We start from the raw sequence: 13,231 nt of genomic DNA on the forward strand, positions 1-13,231 counted from the left end.
TTATTCAGCAACTCCTCAGACCTCATGGCCTGATACAAACTACCTCAGAGGAGCCGGGTCCAGTAGGGGCGGGAACATAGGTCGGTCTGACTGATCTTCTAGGCATCTGCGAGATATACATAACAGTTTGCAAGGGTGAGCATAATCGCTCAGCAGTACCAAAATATGAATAACAAAATAAAACAGTAATGTAACAATGATAGGAATAGAACTGTAATCATGATATCAACATTATGCAACAAAAATCAGAGAAAGCTGGATATCACTAACTAGCATGCTTCATCAAAATAACATAGTAGTGTGCTGTAAAGACACCAGAGTCCAATTTTAGCATGCTAGTCACACTTATAAAATTATTGTATCAACTATTCGTACCCTTACGGGAATCACAAAACCCAATTAGATACGTAATGGATATGTGAAGACAGCTGATCAGGCTATCAACACCAGACGGCTCCAACTGCCATCTTATTTATGGCTCCAACTGCCATCTCATTTACCTGTTCTGAAACTCAGGGACTAGCTAGGTCTCTGACCTGCTGGACTAATCGGTTATACAGTGCGCGTAACCGAATTAGCCTCTTACGCCACCTCAATAGGTCTACTCTGGCCCCAACGTATCCCATATCTGATCGTTTTATCCAGTTTTCAAAAATCACTTTTACCTATCTCTTTTTCAAAATGAATTCTGTCACATCACACTATTCAAATCCTCTTTTCATTTAAATCACATTTAGAGATAAGTATTTTCAGAAGTTACTTTCCCCCAAAACATAATTTTAAACAACATTTCAAATAGGGGGGATACGTAACTTAAAACGTTTCTGTTCCATTACGAAAGTAAAACCTTTAGCTATTCATATGCACTGAACCATAAAAGAATGGTCAGGGGTACTTGCCTTGCAACCCTTTACAAAACCCTAAGTAGCTTTCACGTTGACTTTAATCCTGGGAAAACTTGCTCGGAATCTACAAATACAGAATACCCTAATCAGTTACACCGACATGCTTGATATCCTCAAATTCTAACAACTCAATCCGATAACCCGACTCGCATTATTATTATACACATAAACCCGTAATCACATAGTCACGTAGTCGGAATATTGTTAGGGGTAACACGTAGAATATAATTATGTACATTTACAATATATTTTTAGGAAATTTTGGCAACATCTTATTTATTTATAAAACTACCTGTCGATTACGATCGACGTCAATAATCAAAACAATCTCTAATATTACTTCACCATTTATACAACGTACATCCCAACACCAATCAAAATTAATTATTTAAGTCCGAAAAATATTTTACATAATCATTTTATTTATTTATAAAATTTAGGACTCAGAATATCGTCATCACCGTCCATCGTCCACTCGTAACGAGTCATCGCGGTACGGCGTCAAAATTTATTGGTGCCCGAAATATTCGGGTATCCAAATAAATTCCACCGATTTATTAATAAGTATTTTCCCACGCGAATTAATAATATCATGAATTTTACTCAATAATTCCTGCAAAAAAAGAATAAGAATTAAAATTGCAACAACCAAGTCCAACTGCACGCACAGGCTCAACCAAGAGCCCAAAACCAAAATCCAACAGCAAGGCCCAACAGGGAAATCAGCACAAGCCCAAAGAACCAGCCCACAATAACATCACAGAAGATAGGGGAGCAAGCACGCGGCCACGCGCCGCCCCAGCCACACCACCAACACAACACAGCACACACGCACGCACACATCACACACACACACAAATCACACACACACACATATATATACAACAGTATATATATATAGACATAATCCAACAAGACTGATCAGAACCACCAAGCTCACAGGAAAATCGCGGCGGCGGCGAGACCAAAGCAACCGGAATGGGAACGGAGGAAAACAGGGAAGAACAGCCGGAACACGCGAGGAAAAACAGTGGAGGGATATGGGGAATAGAGAGGGGAGAGATACAGAGAGAGATAAGAGATTAGACCGAGAGAGAGAGAGACTGAAATGGGAACAAAAGAGAAACAAACTGCAGCCAACACGTGTCCTGTAAAAGGAATACGTGTTAACTTCTTATTATAAGTTGTTAACACGTGTCCCGAAATACCCGGGGACCTGAATTTTTATCCCGAGTTTGAAATTAGCGAACCGAGACATCCTTAAAACAATTTCGAAAAATCACGATAATAGTCTAAAAATATTTTAGATATCCTGAAGTTAATAAAAATATAAGTATCGAAATTTTAAAAACACTTTCGAGGTGCGCTTTATACCCGCTTTTTAACAAATAAAGAGACGACATACGGGTGAAACAATTCCCGAAAATTCCCAAAATAATTTTAAAATTCTCCGAATAATACAAACTTAATAAAATATAAGTTTCATGATTTTTAAAGAATTCCTGAATTAAATATGGATTTTACAGATAAACACACTCAGAAAATCATTTAAGGGTAAATAATTAATAAAATATTGATTTCTCAATTTTATAAAGTCCTAAAAGTAATTATTGAAATTATAAAATTAGAAAACTAATTTTAAAGACAATCCAAATATTTATGGAATTAAAACTTCAAAAAAAATCATATATCTCATTAATAAATCACACAATTCAATCTCATATAACAACAATCATAAATAATTAAATAACAATCCATAACTGCTGCCAAAACCAGTACACACATTTTATTTATTTACTTAAACCTTTATTACACTTCCAAATATTAAAAATAAAATAAAAATACACGAGTCGTTATACATAAAGTATAAACCTAGTCTGTCCTTATATAGTGCACAGTTACACAATCAATAAGGAGTCCTATTCTATTACAATAAGGAAACCTAATACATATCCATGTATGATTGCTTCTAAGATAAAGTCCTTCACCGCCTTAAATTTCTTCTTTCCTTTTCCTTCTTGAATATCTACTAATGTGACTAAATCTTGATGACATCAACTGCTAATCATCAAGTATTGATAGACAAGTACTGATGATGTCACCTTCAATAAATCTGATATTAGGTCCTGATAGTTTATCTCCTGAAATCATCAATTATATCTAACAAATTGTTTAGCTATTAAAACCTTGGAATGAAGAGCTCAAATTCATGGCATAGCTAAGTTAAAAAATATGGAATCCATAAAAACAAACCTCTTAATTTTGATGGAATGGATCTAGGGTTTTGAAAATCAAATCCTTGCTTTATCTTGAAAAAGTCGAGAGCAAGAATGGGGTGGGGGAGAAGATGATTTTTTGTTGCCTTGGTAATTGTGATGACTTTCTTAATTATGGCTTAACCTTGGTTAATCAAGTGATTAAAACACCTGGCCAAGAGTCATCCTTGGATAAATATCTTGGCCAATGCTTGCATTATCAATCTTACATCATCTTCTTGCCACTTGTCCTTCTCCTATGGTTGGATGATGTCATTATCCTCTAATCCCTTTTATTATTGCTTAATTGCTTGGCTAATCTCCTTGTTGTTTGCATAAGCTTGATCCTTGATCGCCTATTTGTTTTACGATTCGTGCAACTCTCGTTCTCGTTGATCGTTTGAGGGATCATATCCGGGATCTTATCATTAGGGTTTCCCTAAGCCCTTCTTACTATCTTATATTCCTTGAATGATCCTCAGTTATAATCCTTGAATTTAATTCCTTTTAATCTTATTACCTTGTACTTAAGTCCTTCGGTATCTGGGGGATTTTCGGGAAAAAATCAAACTGTTTGAATTCGAATTCTGACGACCTTTACATACACTCATTTACATTATGAAATACTACTACAATCTCAGAATTTCCGACACAGGACTCCTATATATCATGGTATGATAATTTTCCCGAATCAGAAAAAATCGGTAAAAGTTACTATTTATCAGGCTTTCAAAAATTCCAAAAATTGGGTTATCACAATGTTGATTTTAAATGAAAAATGTATGTTAATTCGTAAGAAAAATGATGAATTAACAGCTTTGGTCTATAATGTGACGGCCTCAACCCCGGGGTCAGGAATTGATCTCACCAAATAACAAACCACAATTATAAACTAAGGAATTATTATTATTATTATTATTATTATTATACTAACACAACCCCAAAACCAAGATCCGATCCAGGTACAAGTATGATTTAAGCTACTCACTATTACACAACCAATAATTAAAAAGTCTGAGACACTCACTTATTCAACAACTCTTCAGACCGCATATGATCTGATACAAACTACCTCAGAGCAGCCGGGGCCGGAAGGAGATGAAACTCTATTCTGACCAGGTCCGATAGATCGTCTAGGCATCTGCGATATATAAATAACAGGTTGCAAGGGTGAGCATATAATCGCTTAGCAGTACCCACATATGAATATCAGAGTGAAACAGTAATGTAAACAGTTATAGGAGCAGAACTATTAAACAATATGAAAACAATAGCCTGTAAATCATTTCAAATCTCCATCAAAACAAAAATAAAAGAAACCGGATACCACTGACTAGCATGCTCTTAATAAAACAACGTAGTTGTGTGCTGTGTAAACACTAGAGTCCAATTTTAGCATGATATTCACATTTATAATCTAATTGTATAATTCACTTTCTTCGTCATGGGAATCATAAAGCCAAATCAGATACGTAGTGGATATGTGAAGATAGCAGGCTATCAACACCAGACGGCTCCAACTGCCATCCCAAAAACCTGTTCTGGAACTCAGAGACTAGCTATGTCTCTAACAAGTTGGACTAATCGGTTATGTAGTGCGCGCAACCGAATTAGCCGCTTAGGCAACCTCAATAGGCCACTATGGCCCCTATGTATCCAATATCTGATCATTTTATCCAGTTTTTAAATCACTTGTACCTATCTCAGTTTAAAACCGTTCATTTAACAGCACACATAAAATTGGTTAACAAATCATTTTTATTCGAGATAGGTACCTTTTCGAAGTTACTTTTCCCCAAAACAGATATAAAATAATTAATCATAACTACATGGAATACGTAACTTAAAACATTTATGTTCCTGTTCGATAATAAAACAACAGTTTACTCATATATATTGAACCATAAAAGTATGGTCAGGGGTACTTGCCTTGCGATAATTTATCGGGATTCCTAGGGTAGTTGTGGTTGACTGACTTTACTCCTCGCGAATTTCGACTGGGATCTACAGTAACAGAATAACCTAATTAGTTATACCGACATGCTTGATATCCTCGAACTTAACTAACCCAATCCGATATCCCGAATCATATAATGTATATACACATATTCACGTAACAATATTTACAATCATAAAACATTTAATATCTTATAGTACATGTTCGTAATTAAAATAATATTCCGTAAAATTTGGACATCGACTCCTCTATTTATTGGACTACCCGTCGAAACATAATCGACGTCCAACTCACAACAAATCACAATTTTCAATCCATGTCTCAATACGACTTTTAAAACTAAATAATTATTTACGTTCCAAAAATAATTATATGAACTACTTTAATATTTTATATATATTCCGGATTCAGAATTAATCATCATCGTCCACCGTCGACTTGTCGAGGCTCATCGTCAATGGTGACAAAATTTATTAGTGCCCGCAAATAATCGGGTGTCTGAATAAATTCTACTGATTAAATACAATTCCCGTACGAAATTATTAATATCACGAATATTTATTCAAATAATTCCTGCATAAAAAGGAATTAAAATTAATAAGATAATAGACCAAATTGCAATACACAGACTGCGCACAAATACACACACACGTGTATTACACACGCCATCAGAACCATCAAACCAAATGGAACAACAAATAGGGAACCAAGCGGCCACCATACACAACTCAGAGACATACATACGAATTTATATATATATATATAAGTATGCACGGAGATGAATCCAAGGAACTCGCCGGAATAACCGGCCGGAAACTCACCAGAAAGGCAATAAAAACTGGGGAAATCAGAAGGAAACAGGGAGAGGAGAAAGAGGGAGAGGAAGGGAATAGAGAAAAGAGTGAAAAGATAGAGAGATCGAGAGGAACAACGAGAGATAGAGAGAAGAGATCGAGAGACAAGAGGTAGACAGAGAGAGTGATGTTGCTGCAAGGAAGAAAAGGGGGAGAAAAATAAATGCAGCCCTGCCATCTGTCCAAACAATGAAGCCACGTGTCCAAAATGAGGGACACATACTCTCGTTCATAACCGAAAGCCCCGTATTTGATACCGTTTTGTGAATTTAACGGTACATGCTGCGTGCAAGAATTCGTCAAAATAATATCAAAATAATTTCTAAAATTTTAAAAATATTCTGAAACTAATAAAACATAAATTTCATAATTTTTAAAACATTTTTGAAATGCACGACATACTCGTATTTAACGATCAAACGAATCAACGCGCGGGCGAATTAAATCTGAAAAAATCCCAAAATAATTTTAAAATTTTCGAAATATTCCAAACTTAATAAAATATGAGTTTTGTAATTTTTGAAGCATCCTGAAATTAAATACTAAATTTACAAATAAATGTAATCAGAAAATCATTTAAAGATAAATAATTAGTGAACTATTGATTTCTAAATTTTATAAAATCCCAAAAATAATTATTAAAATTATAAAATCATAAAAACAATTTTAGAGACAATCCAAATATTTATGAAAATGAATTTGCAATAAAACCACTTTTAAAAGTGAAACCAAAACAATATGGCTCAATGTTTAATTATTCAAATAATTCCTATACACCAATAATCACACATTAATAGTAATAACACAATACACAGCTGACAGAATCAATACACATATTTTATTTTATTTAAATATTCTACAATTACATTTTTAAGTAATACAAAAATATACGAATCGTTATATCCTTCCCCCTTAAAAAGATTATGTCCCTAGAATCTAACTTAACTAAAAAAAATGAGGATATTTATCAAGCATGTCTGACTCTAGTTCCCAAGTAGACTATTCTACTCGAGGATTTCTCCAAAGCACTTTTACTAGGGGGATTTATTTGTTTCTAAGGACTCGCTCTTTACGATCTAAAATCTGGATTGGTTGTTCCACATAGGACAAATCTGGCTGAAGCTCGATTGGTTCATACTCTATAACTTAATTTGAATTAGAAACATATGGCTTCAACAGATACATGGAACACATTATGAATATGCTGCAACTGTGGTGGCAACGCTATCTTGTAAGCGACCTTTCCTATTTTCTTCAAAACTTCAAATGGTCCTATGTACCTTGGGTTGAGCTTAACTTTCTGACCAAAGCGAACCAATGATTTCCAAGGTGATACTTTCAATAATACTAACGATCTTACTTCAAAGTTCATATTCTTTCGATGTAAATCAGCTTTCTTTCTCTGTCTATCATGAGCTGCTTCTAACCTTTTCCGAATTAATGTCACTACATCTTTGGTCTACTACTAACCTAACACTTTCTTTTCTCCCACTTCATCCCAACATAATGGTGATCTACACTTGCGTCCATACGGTTAGGGCGAAAACATGCGCTAATATTATACGAAGTATACGCATTCGCAAGTAATATAGAATTATTTCTAGTTCATTCCCACAGAGACTCTTTTCGATTAACTTCAATTTATGCACTTATACAATAATGGTATGGTTATTATTCAATGCTAAGATGATAATAAGTTGAGATTATTTATAACTACGAGATTATGCTAACTAATAATAACAAAGAGAATTAAGGTTGATTTACTTATATGACACAAACATGGGATTCTAACTTCATTAAATACTTCATTCAATGGCCTTTTTGTTCTTACCCTTAGCATGCAATGGTGATGACACAAATCAGATAACACGAAACTAGTAAACGCCAACTTTCATTGTACGAATACCCTACTACCAGACATCCACAAAAAAGATAGAAGCTGAATAGACATCAATTATATTGAGACCCTATATGTCTATAGAATTTGACAACATAATGGTTTAATGCACAAGTTATTTATCATTATTACATAGGGCAAGTAAGATGGTTAAAATTACCTACGAATCATGCATATCAAATACATGAACCTATGCTAGTATGACAAGTTCTAAACTCTTATATTTACTTTCGCTTCAATAGAGATTAGCACGCTATCTTATAAGTTCGCGACGCTCATAAGACGAATAAGCACAACCAATACTAGGATATCATATAATCACCACATACTAAGGTGTCGTAACAAATTAACTAAAGAAATCCATAAATGAATCTTTTAGAACCCCACGATAATGATTAGCCCATAACCGAACTCATCATCATCGTGGGTTCCGATGAAAGCATGGTATAATAAACTAAATAAAAACCAAATTATGTTAAACAAGAGTAATAGGTTCAACAAACAAGAAAACTAGCATCCAAGATTAAAATTCAATTAAAGAATCATAAGTATAAACAAGCTTTTCTTCTCCTTTGTTGTATCTGTGCTCCTAGGTCTTCTCGTCATCTTTTCCTTAGTCTTTGTTACGTAGTTCTTATGTAAAAGGACCTTAAGTTATCATTATATAGCATCCCATACAGATTAGTAGTCCAGAAAATGAGTTCTCTACTTGAAACAGGATTCCTGAAAAATGGCCTGGCGCGGACGCGCACTGTTACAGCGCGGGCGCGCTGTCTCTTTGTAGTTCTGGCGCGGCCGTGCGCTATCACAGCACGGGCGCGCTGACATTCTGGAATTTCTTCTTCTACTTGTTTTCTTGACTAGTTTGAGATGACGTTCCAAAAGCAAACTTCCTAGACACCCTCCTAACACCAATTTAGCACCAAAGCAATATTAAACCTCCTGATTCCTTAAACTATGCCTGAAATGCAAAAACACTACCAAAATGCATCAAATACACAAATAACTTGAGTACAAAACACTAATTCAAGCCTTTATAGGACGTTCTAAGTGGACATAAATGCCACTTAACACACCTCAAACTTGGACCGATGCTTGTCCTCAAGCATCAACAGACTCAAAGAACAAGAAATAAAAATGCATGAATTTAACTACATGAATGCAACGATCCCCTCAGAATAACTAAACCAACCAACGAGAAACATCTCAACAAATGCGGTTATTCGCACAAAGATCAATCAAATTTTACAAATCAACTCACAAGCCAGAAACGTGTGTGTGCGCAAATGCTTAAAAGATATACTATCGCAACTAGATCATTAATCATGACTCACTACTCATCAAGGCAATCACAAGGTTATAAATAGAATAAACACTAAACTCAAAATGACTGAAAACACTTCAATTTTTTATATCGGAGCTTTTACACGGATTCATGCTTTTATTCATAACATATAACAACACAAATATGCTTAGTTGGTCGTGCAATGAGTGAGGTCCACAAAATACTTATACAATAATACCCACATAGCGAGTGTTAGGTTAGTGGATCCCAGACTATAAAGCCTTAGGTCACTAGGCACAAAGTCACCTAAGAACTTAATAACTCGAGTATTAAAGAGCCCACTCATGATCAATTATGCATAACACGTACATGTTTCCTTTTCTTTTTTACTTTTTTTCTTCTTTTTTTCACATGATCCCTGAACGAGTGCGTTTCGCTCTATCTCATTCAACCCTACACTACTCATATAAATATGAGCCGGCTACTAGCCATTTGACACCTAGCCACAACAACTAGCAATGAAATCTAATGTTTTTCACCAATTTTAAATATCCATGTTATTTTGCCATTAAGAGAATATCATACATTCTAGATATAAACAAGCGATTAAACCTTGATAAACAAACAAAACATGATCATGATCTAGCACTCAAGCAACCTATAAGACTTAATGAAATTTTTATTGCTTCCAGCAAAAAAATTAACTCGATAAGACTTAACATCCCTCTATACGACATCACTACACTAGCATCAATATCATAAATCAATCGGAAAAGCAAACTTAAGGAATCATGTTATAATGCACATGCAACTATATGCAACTTACTAACATGAAAAAAACTACTACATGAAAAATATGGAACTATATGAACTAACTATCATGAATAGACAACTATATGAGACTCACACAAACATATATTCCTTAACTACCACCCCCTAACTTAAAATATTCACTGCCCTCAGTATAGGTAATAGTAAGGAATCAGGCATACATACTCAGAATCAAGATCATCACCCTCAACGAGTGAAGTGTCAGGAGTATCATGAGGCAGGTACACAGAGTCCTCACCGAATAATGGCCACTGAATATCAACTCATGTGGCTCTGAATATAATCCCCAATGCCTAGGTAAGGTCATGTGTAAACCTATTATGGATGTCATGCATCGCATCCATCCTATACTGCTTTGAACTCAAACCAGCACTGCCCTCAACATCCTTCTGTTGTGAAGAACTAGGCTCATCCCACATGTACTGTTGAGTGGAATTTATGACACTTTATTACGCTACGTAAAGCTTTAAATTAGTGTATTTGTACTCAAGTTGTTGGTGTTTTAATGTGTTTTCTAGTGTTTTTGCATTTTCAGGCATTATCTAGGTAGTCAGGTGAATTAACATTGTTTTGGTGCTAATTTGGTGTTAAGGTGGTGTTGGAATAAAAGCTCTTGGAAAACCGGCTCAAATCAGCAAGGAAAATGAAGAAGTCGGAAGTTAATACAGGGAGTTAGCGCGCCCGCGCAGTGATAGCGCACGGCCGTGCCCAAGTCCAGAAACTCAGCGCGCCCGCGCTGGTCAAGCGCGCGGCTGCGCCAGGTCGAGAACAGAAATCCTGATTCTATTGGGATTTTGATCCAGAAGACTTCTACTCTGCATGGGGCTTCTATATATACATAAATAAGTTTGCTTTTTATAACAAGACATACCAGAGCATAAGGAGAAGGCGTAACAAGACCGTTTCAGCATAATTCAACCAAGGCGAAGAATACCTAGTTTTAACTTGTGATTCTTTGTTTAAGTTGTAACGTTGGATGTTAGTTTTCTTATTATTGAACCTATACTCTTGTTTAGTACTTTGTTTAATATTCATTTGTAAAGACTACATTTATCATACCATGCGTTCATCGGAACCCACGTTGATGATGAGTCCTATTATGGGCTAATCGTTATCGTGGGGTTCTAGCGGATTTATTTATGGATTTCTTTAGTTGTTTTTTTTCGATGCCTTAGTGTGTGGTTATTGTATGATATTCTAGTATTGGTTGTGCGTATTTGTCTTATGAGCGTCGCGAACTTATAAGATAGTGTGTTAATTCTTAATGAAGCGAAAGTGAATTTAAGGATTTAGAACTTGCCATGCTAGCAGAGGTTCATGTGTTATTGTTATGCATGATTCGTAGGTAATTTTAACCATCTTACTTGCCCTATTTAATCATGGTAGATAATTTGTGCATTAAACCGTTATATTGTCAAATTCTATAGGCAAATAGGGTCTCAATATAATTGGTGTCTATTCAGCTTCTATCTCTTTTCTGGATGTCTGGTAGTATGGTATTCGTGCAACGAAAGTTGGCGTTTATCAGTTTTGTGTTATCTGATTAGTGTCATCACCATTACATGCTAAGGTTAAGAACAAAAAGGCTACTGAATGAAGTATTTAATGAAGTTAGATTCCCATATTTGTCATATACATTAATTCAACCATATTTATTCTCTTAGTTATAATTATTAGTTTAATTCTTAGTTATAAACAATCTCAAACTATTAATCATCTTAGCAATGAATAAGAACCATATCATTGTTGCATAAGTGCATAAATTACAAAGTTAACCTAAATCAGTCTCTGTGGGAATGAATCTGATTTATATCTTATACTACTTGTGAATGCGTATACTTGCGTGAATTTTAGCGCGTGTTTAGCGACTAACAAGTTTTTGGCGCCGCTACCGGGGACTCGATGTTAATTTTTAGTTTATGTGTTTGTCATTAGTGGTCGTTAAAGTTCATTGACTCGGACATTGTTACTTATCTATTTCTTTGCCTTATTTCAGGTACCCTAGCGAGCATGTAAGTATATGCGTTCTCGGTCTCATAAGAGAACGCTGGATAAAGCCGAGGAAGAAGCTGTAGTGGTTCGAAGGGAAGTTTTTGAGGACGACGAGAAGGTAGAAGAAGAAGAAGAAGAGAAATTCGTGGAACCAGTCTTAGTAGTGATGGGAGATCAAGCAAAAATTCCTAAAGCTTTGCTGGACTATTCTCAGCCTAAGATCAATAATATTCAGTCAAGCATCATCAGACCAGCCATCTCGGCTAACGTTTTTGAGATCAAGTCAAGCACGATTCAGATGATACAGAACTCAGTTCAGTTTGGGGGTTCTCCTAAAGAAGACCCCAACATGCATATCAGGGATTTCATCGAGATCTGCAAAACTTTCAAGTTCAATGGTGTGACTGAAGATGACATCAAGCTGCGACTCTTCCCATTCTCTCTGAGGAATAAAGCGAAGTGTTGGTTACATTTTCTACCACCATGGTCTATCACCACATGGGAGGATCTTGCTCAAAAGTTTCTCACTAAATTATTCCCTATGGAGAAGACTGCTGCAATAAGGAATGCTCTTACTCAGTTTGCTCAGCAAACTGGAGAATCTCTATGTGAGGCTTGGAATCGATATAAGGAGATGCTAAGGAAGTGACCACACCATGGCATGCCTGATTGGATGATTATAAACTATTTTTATAATGGATTGGGTGCTACTTCTAGACCCATGCTCGATGCAGCATCAGGAGGAGACTTGTGGGCCAAGAGCTATAATAAAGCTTATGAATTGATTGAACTGATGGCTACTAATAAATACCATAATCCTTCTCACAGGCTGACTCAGGGTAAAGTAGCAGGAATTATGGAGTTGGATGCAGCAACTGCTATATCCGCCCAACTTAAGGCCTTGACAATGAAGGTGGACACTCTGACTAATTACGGAGTTAATCAAATCACTAGTATTCGTGAGCTTTGTGTTGGTGCCCATGAGACTGATCAATGTGCTATTTCTAGTGAATTGGCTGAGTTTGTGAGCAACTTTTAGCGATCGCAACAACCTGTGCCAGCCACCTATCATCCTAACAACCACAATCATCCTAATTTCAGCTGGAGCAACACTTAAAATACGGTTCAACAGTCTTATCAGCATTACCCAGCTAAGTAGTACGACCCCCTGGTTTTCAACAACCACAATATGCACCAAGACAGCAACTCCAGATGCAACAAGCTAATGAAAAATCTGAATTAGAGGAGTTGAAGC

The 13,231-nt window shown here is 35.7% G+C and overlaps 1 non-coding gene across 1 annotated transcript; it reads right to left on the reverse strand.

Moving 5' to 3' along the window:
• Window positions 1–12,532: 12,532 nt before the first annotated feature.
• Window positions 12,533–12,639, reverse strand: LOC141687942 (small nucleolar RNA R71). The gene has a single exon (XR_012561418.1). It is a non-coding gene; the product is annotated as a small nucleolar RNA R71 (small nucleolar RNA).
• Between the last annotated feature and the right edge of the window lie 592 nt (window positions 12,640–13,231).

This window comes from Apium graveolens, chromosome 9 (assembly GCF_009905375.1).
Source record: "Apium graveolens cultivar Ventura chromosome 9, ASM990537v1, whole genome shotgun sequence".
Classification (NCBI taxonomy): Eukaryota; Viridiplantae; Streptophyta; class Magnoliopsida; order Apiales; family Apiaceae; genus Apium; species Apium graveolens.